Source organism: Silurus meridionalis, chromosome 24, assembly GCF_014805685.1.
Source record: "Silurus meridionalis isolate SWU-2019-XX chromosome 24, ASM1480568v1, whole genome shotgun sequence".
Taxonomy (NCBI): domain Eukaryota; kingdom Metazoa; phylum Chordata; class Actinopteri; order Siluriformes; family Siluridae; genus Silurus; species Silurus meridionalis.
Genome location: NC_060907.1, coordinates 13,320,934 through 13,328,583, shown reverse-complemented (window position 1 = coordinate 13,328,583; position 7,650 = coordinate 13,320,934).

Sequence of the window (7,650 nt, the reverse complement as noted above, 5' to 3'; positions counted from 1 at the left end):
GGACTGAGCTGGCCTTCCGGATCAGCTTATCCAGTCTCTTCCTGTCTGCAGTAGAGATGCTGCTACCCCAGCAGACCACACCATAGAATATGGCTGAGGCCACAACAGAGTCAAAAAAGGTCTTCAGTAGCTCTTCTTGCACTCCAAAAGACCTTAGTCTCCTCAGAGAAAAAGAGAAAGAGAAAAGAGTTTGCTCTGCCCTTTCTTATAAAGAAAATAGCTGCTATTACAGAAAATGAATCCAGACCTTCTGATTTGAGAACCGAACAAAGCTAGCTATTTAAAGACACTAAGCAATCCCTGTCTTACTGCTGATAGACAACATTACCTTAAATGCCTGAAAGCATTTATCTGAATATGTGATAAATAACTGAGTGATTTCATACCCACCTTTTTATAGCCTACAAAATGGCAAATTTTGTTCAAAATTTTGACAACCATATTTCCTTTAAAAACTACAAAAAATCTAGTCATTTAAAAAAGAAAATATGCATTAATTGCATTGCCATAAAAGAAAAATTAATCTGCCATTATGCGTATGATTAATAATCTTATATTTATTTATGTAATGTAATGTTAGGTAACTTTTCTTTTATTTAAAAATAGTTTTAAGTTGTGACAGTGTATGTATTCACATCCCTTAGTGTCTCTGAGGATAAATAAGAGAACAGAAGGGATTTTATACAGCTGAATGCAAAAAATGTACACACCCTTAGTAAAAATGACTTCCTTTAAGGAATATAGGAAAAGGACTAAAATAAAAACTAAATAGGAATATTTTTCTCTGCTATAAATTATGTCAGGTGTTAAATACTGCCTTATTTGTCCTATATTTAAGTTTGTGTTGTTGGTTCGGGGTACACCAACATATTATTTTATTTTTTATCACTAAACAATGTTTTATATTAGGGTACAAACTTTCCCTTTTTACTGTAATATACTCTGGCATGAAGCCAGAATACCAAGCAAATTTCAGTGTTGGAATTATTTTTTTACAAAACATGTTTACTTTTCTCTAAACAGTTCTATTTCACTCATACTGTAGGACTTGATCTTGTTACAAATAACCTGTTAATAAAAGTAATCCTTTTGATTATTTTTGCTTTTTTTCACAGAAAGTTGATTAGGTGTGAATGTGTCATAGCATGCATTGCTGCACCAGACTGTTTAAAGCTACATCAGATGATAGGACTGGTGATTATACTGTATAACTTGGCTTTTACTAGTAAAGCTCAGTAAAACCCACTCTTTGGATTCTTTTGCATGCATAATTCTCTCTTTATTTTAGTTCTCTCTCTCTCTCTCTCTCTCTCTCTCTCTCTCTCTCTCTCTGTCTCCCTTCCTATCCCCCTGTATGTGTCTCTCAGTCTCTTTCTCTCTTCTATGCTACACCCTTTCTGTACAGTGCACTGCATTTTACTCTATACTTATAGTTAACCACAAGGCTCTCGTATGCTGCTCTTTGGAGAGGCTGCCTTGGCCGCCATACCTCACTGCTCGTGTGTGTGTGTGTGTGTGTGTGTGTGTGTGTGTGTGTGTGTGTGCAAACATTGCACAGCAGGCCAGGAAAATAATTTTAGGTGGTGGAAGACTTTTCCTAGATCCTTATAATTTCAAAGAAATGCAGTAGAACAGAATATGGCATTTTGTTTTGATTTGAAGTTTCATTCTGACTTTTCTATCTATAGCTTTTATAGTTATTTGTTGTACATCTAATTTACACCTTGATCTGGTCCTGTCAGTTCTGCTATCTATCTGTCTGTCTGTCTGTCTGTCTGTCTGTCTGTCTGTCTGTCTGTTTTCACTTATTATTATTCAATTAATATGTATAATCCATTATAACGTTTCAGACTTTCCGCCAATAGTATAACGTGTAAGGAATGAAACTTGATAGAGTGTGCTGTTATAGGATCATAATCAAAGCAAGGGTAATATTATAAAGCCTTATACATCACAGAGTTGATTGCTAGTCAGTAACAGCACATATGACGTGTTTTATTTTTCTTATTACAGCAATTTGCCAACAATTACCATGCTGAATTAATCAAAAATGATAATGATATTTTCTTCAAATTTTTTACCCACCAAGCAGCTCTTTCCTGTCAAGTCAAGTCAAGTCAAGTCAAGTCAAGTTTATTTCCATAGCGCTTTTCACAATGGGCATTTTATTATAGCAGCTTTAAAGAATTTAAGATTTAAGGTGAATGATGTGTATTTATCCCTGATGAGCAGCCATGGGGCGACTGGAGCAAGGAAAAACTCCCTTAGATGTTATGAGGAAGAAACCTTAAAAGGAACCAGATTCATCCTCATGGGTTCCCTTATTAATTGTGATCGAATCAATGTTACAATTATTTGATCTGTTCATCCACTGAGCAGACAGTATAATCTTTTATAAATTCTATGGAAGAGTTATCTCCCCGGCCAAAAAAGAAACTACTCCATACTTCATACCGTACTAGTTGTAATTTAGCATGTAGCAAAATCAAGAGTATTCAGTAACTTTGAATTGAGAGCAGCACTCATAGACAATTACTCGTGAACATAGGGCGTTTAATAAATGGGACTAAACGTAACACAGGACTAAACTAAACACAAACATACATATGGAAAGAGAAATTAGGAAGATGGAGAGAGAGAGAGAGGAAGAAAGAGAAGAAAGGAAGAGAACGAATTGCAAGTTTAACCTCAATTGACCACAACCTAATGAGAATCATCATTGAATCAATATTCACCTTAATAAAGAGGCTCGAACTTAAAAGTGCATCTAGATAGTTGGTAAACGGTTATTTGCATTAGCTTTGCTGCTGAACAAGATTTCTAGTGCAGTAGACAAAGGAGATTCTTGATTAGACCGTTAGGAGAAAGTTCTTGGGCGATGTTTTTTAAGGTAAACCTGCCGGAAGATCTTTCCCAAAGGGTTTAAGTCGCATGTCAAAGTAGGACAAATTATCCTAGGCAGACGCTACACTCATATGGATGATATAAAGATTATGATTTTAAACTTTTACAACAATACAAAAACACCAGGGAGTAAGAACTAACATGAGCACCGGAATGTAAGATTGTAAGTAATGCCCTTTCTACAGTAATTTCTGAGCAACTCATAAAATAGCTCATAATTTGAGATCATCATAGATCCAACACCAGCTTCTCTATGCCAGAGCCTTTAAACACTCAAAGAGGTCCAATGTCCAAACTTTACATGAAGTGGAATACAAATGGCGCTGGTACGTCTCTAGATGGTTCGGGATGTTTTCGGGCATCTACTTCTTCAAAGGTCCACAATCTTCATGAGGTGGGACACGACTGGAGTTGGCGCAAACTCAGGATGCCTCGAGATGGGTAAAGAAAAAGAAGCAGTGGAGAGGAATAGGTGTAGCTGCTGTTCATTATATTAATAAGAACAAGTTGATAATGTGCATGTGATCAGATGTACTGGAGCACAAGGTTATGATGTGATGTGTGTTATGTGTAGAACTCGCTAAAAAGATATGTTTTTAATCTGCACTTAAATTGGGAGATTGTGTCTGAGCCCTAAACACTGTCAGGAAGACTATTCCAAAGTTTAGGAGCTAAATGTGAGAATGCTGTACCACCTTTAGTGGACTTTGCTATTCTAGGAACTACTAGAAGTCCAGAGTTTTGAGATCTCAAGGAGCATGACGGATTGTAGCGTGTTAGAAGACTGGATAGATACATGGGAGCTAAACCATTCAGGGTTTTGTAGGTAAGTAGCAATAGTTTTTAGTCGATTTAAAAACTTAACAGGTAGCTAGTGTAGGGATGATATGATTAAGGTTATATAGTCATATTTTCTCAACCTTGTGAGAACTCTGACTGCTGCATTCTGGACTAACTCCAAGGTTTCTAACTGTTGAACTCGCATTTACAGTACATCCTTCTAAACGCAGGTTAAAATGCTAGACTTCTGTGTACTGGTTTTTGGTCATCAGAATTTATCAATAGAAAGTAATGCGTCATCCAATCTTTTAATTATTTAACACACTCAGTTACCCGAGCCAGTTAAGATGTTTCGTCTGGTTTCAATTAGATATATAGCTGGGTATCATCAGCATAACAGTGGAAGCTAATTTCATGCCTTCTGATTATATTTCCCAAGGAAAGCATGTATATTGTGAAAAGCAGGGGTCCTAAAACTGAACCTTGTGGCACCCCATAATTTACTTGCATTAACCTGGATAGTTCTCCATTTAAATCTACAAAATGGTAAGGATCAGACAGGTAGGATTTAAACCAGCTTAATGCTTGTCCCTGAATGCCAATGTAATTCTGCAAGCGATCCAAGAGAAAGTCATGACCTATAGTGTTGATTGAAGCACTAAGATCTAGCAAAACTAACAGAGAGATGTAGCCTAAATACAGGACATTTGTGATTTAAACTAGAGCAGTTAGTGTGCTATCACACAGCTACCCACTGGGCAGTTCACTATCTCCAAGACTTATGAAACCAGCCAATCATATATTTTTTAAAACTGCTGCTCATCGTACTGTGTGACACACTCAAATTAAAGCACCAGCAAAACATTTCCACATACATGAGCTCAAAGACATACATGATTGAATTCTGTGTGTGGCAAAGGAAAGTGGATATTCCACCCCCCCTAATAAGCAGCATGAACAATTTTGCTGCTTTGGACCAATAGGCTGTTGTATTGGCCGTTGTGTCTTTGTTAGCTTATCATCTCCTTTTGCTTGGGTTGATGCAATTCTGTCTTCTGAAGCCCCACTGCCTGGCATGCAATCTATTCATTTTTAGTTACATTAAAATATTAAAGAACATCCAAGAGAAAACTTAGTGTCTGTCATACAAGTAACCAAAGAAGTTTGTACAACAGAAAACACATATTCAAACAAACACTAAGTTGCAGTACAGTCAGAGATAGAAGAGTTACATAAGAGTTGCTTTTAAATCTGAGAACTCTATAACTACAACACTATAACTCCAATTCAGTGAGGCCCCAGATTATTACTATCGTCTGTGTGCGCGTGTGCGTCTGCATGTGTGTGTGTGCGTGCACATGTTTGAGGGCATTTCTTCAAGTAAACACCTCTCCAGCTGTTGAAACCTTCCCACCACATCTGGATGAAGGTGATCGGGAGATTTTTACACCAAGTACCACAGGTGATATGATGCACTGTCCTTGTCTACTGATCACAAAAGGTGTTTCTCATAAATAGTTAAATATAATATGCAGGAATTGAAATAACACACAAAATAACTATTGCTTACCAACTGCTGACTGTACAAACACATTCACATTAGGTGCCTGCAGCCATTTGGATACCAAGTACAAGCAACACATAGGAATACAAATGTGGTTGGATGGACGTGAGTGGATTTACAAACCACAGATAATTACAAATGAGGTTAAAAATGGAGCAAATGTAAGGCTGGTAGTGATGCATTACTGCCTTAGTACTTTGTTAAGTAGACAAACCAGGAATGAGAGTTAAATGTCTATTTTGTGGATTAGATAGTGATTAATTTTTTTCTTTGAATTGCATTCTTTTGTATATTGTATATATTGTATTCTTTCTGTCTGTCTGTCTGTCTGTCTGTCTGTCTGCCTGTCTGTCTGTCTGGTAGTATAATTTGACCGGAATTGCGAAACAAAATTATGAGCAATCCTTGAGTACATGAGTTGGTAAATTGTTTATCAAGCTTTTCACCATGTGTAATGCACCATGACCACAGTAGTATTTAACATGTTGTTACTTCTTTCGCTTTACTCCTTTTACTGGTAAAAGTTTCTTTGTGGTTTCATAACTTATGGACATTTGTCACAATTTGACCCAAGAATATGTAACAAAATCATCTCTGCTATAACAAAATGACAGGAATAAAGCACAATGCTGTTCCACAACCAGGTGGTGTGATGTTTATTTTTATACAAGGGACCGTCTTTTATTGCTCTTACACCAAAACAATTTATTCCCTTTTTTTTTTTTTTGCTTCACCATTTACAGCTTCATTAAAAGACAAGTTCATCTCTGTTCTATTAAAACTGCTGAAGTCATGATGTAATGCAACGAAATATATCTTACACATTTATTCTATAAAAGAAAACACATTTTGACAAATTTGATTTGAGGAAAAAAAAAAAACCATCAGCACTGTATGTGTTGTGTGTGTAAGATTACCGTCATGACATTCCTGGTGGTATGTGGAGCTGCTTTGATCTAACAACCATATGGTTTAGTTAATTATTATGCTTTGAAGTTTTTTAATCACCATTTTCTACGGAATCATTGAACACTTTTCTGAACCGTAAGCACTGAAGGAATCTAGAACCTCAAGTCGTGTTTGGTTTTGGCTTGAGCCTGAAGATGCTCCACCTCATTATTAAAAATGATGACATAATGTGGTTTTGTATTAGTCATCTACTGTAGCATGTGTATCAAAGAATCTGGGACAGTTATATAGCATTGTTTTTAGCTTGGCCTCAGGCACCACCAAGTCTGGGCCATAATGACACCTGTCTCATAGTGCTAATTAGAGGGGAGAAGGCACTCTGTGTCTGTGTGAGACAGATAGAGACAGTAAAAGACGTTTACGGACAGTCTGGAGGCTGTCCATAGTGAGCTGTTGACCTTAGTGACAGGTGTCTTGCTGCATATTGCACCATGTGAGCGCCTGTGTGTGAATCGGTGGTGAAATTCTTGTAAACTGGTATGGCTGGTATGGCTACTAACGAAAGTACCATTCATAAAAATACTTTAGATAACATTTCACTTTTAATCTTGTTTAAACCACGACTTGCATTGTTTTATGTTAAAAAAAATTGGTTTAGTTTGGCTAAATGTATATGTCAGTCACCTAATACTTTTTGCAATGTTAAAATACTGATTATAACTGAATACTTAAGTAGTACTGAATGCAACAGAGATTCTCAGAACAAATTAGTATAGTAAAAATAGTAGCAGTTCAGTTTCAGCATTGCAAGAAATAATAGTTATTAAATACTATTATCTGATTCTAGCCTAACTAGACATGTAATGTCTCTCTCTCTCTCTCTCTCTCTCTCTCTCTCTCTCTATATATATATATATATATATATATATATATATATATATATATATATATATATATATATATATATATATATATAGATAGATAGATAGATATATAGTGTCATTTATATGCTGACTCGTATAGATCTTAGTACATTTTTGTGTTAATATTTTGGTTTCTGATTTTTTCTTTCTATCCAAAGTGCATTCTCACTTAATTTCTCCAGCTCTAGAGATCAGGATACAGAATTCTATTGTAAAGATGACAAATGAATAAGTTTTTGTTTGATGAACTAGACCAGCAAGTAATTAAAATACTGACTTATATGAAGAAACATATTCTGGTTGAAACAGTTCTAGCAGTTACATGTTGTTCTCACATTTTCTATACCTTGTTATGTGTCTACTCCATAAATACCAAATAAGCCTAAACAATTGAGGATTGCAAGTCTCACTGGTGTTTATTATATGCATAGGTGCACTTTATTTTAATAACAGCAAAAGAACCTGACCAGTTTACAGTTATAATATATTTGGTACTAGAGTTCAGATACTGATTACTGGAACCATTTAAACCATGTTCAGATACTGTTCAGATACTGGTTATTGGTACAA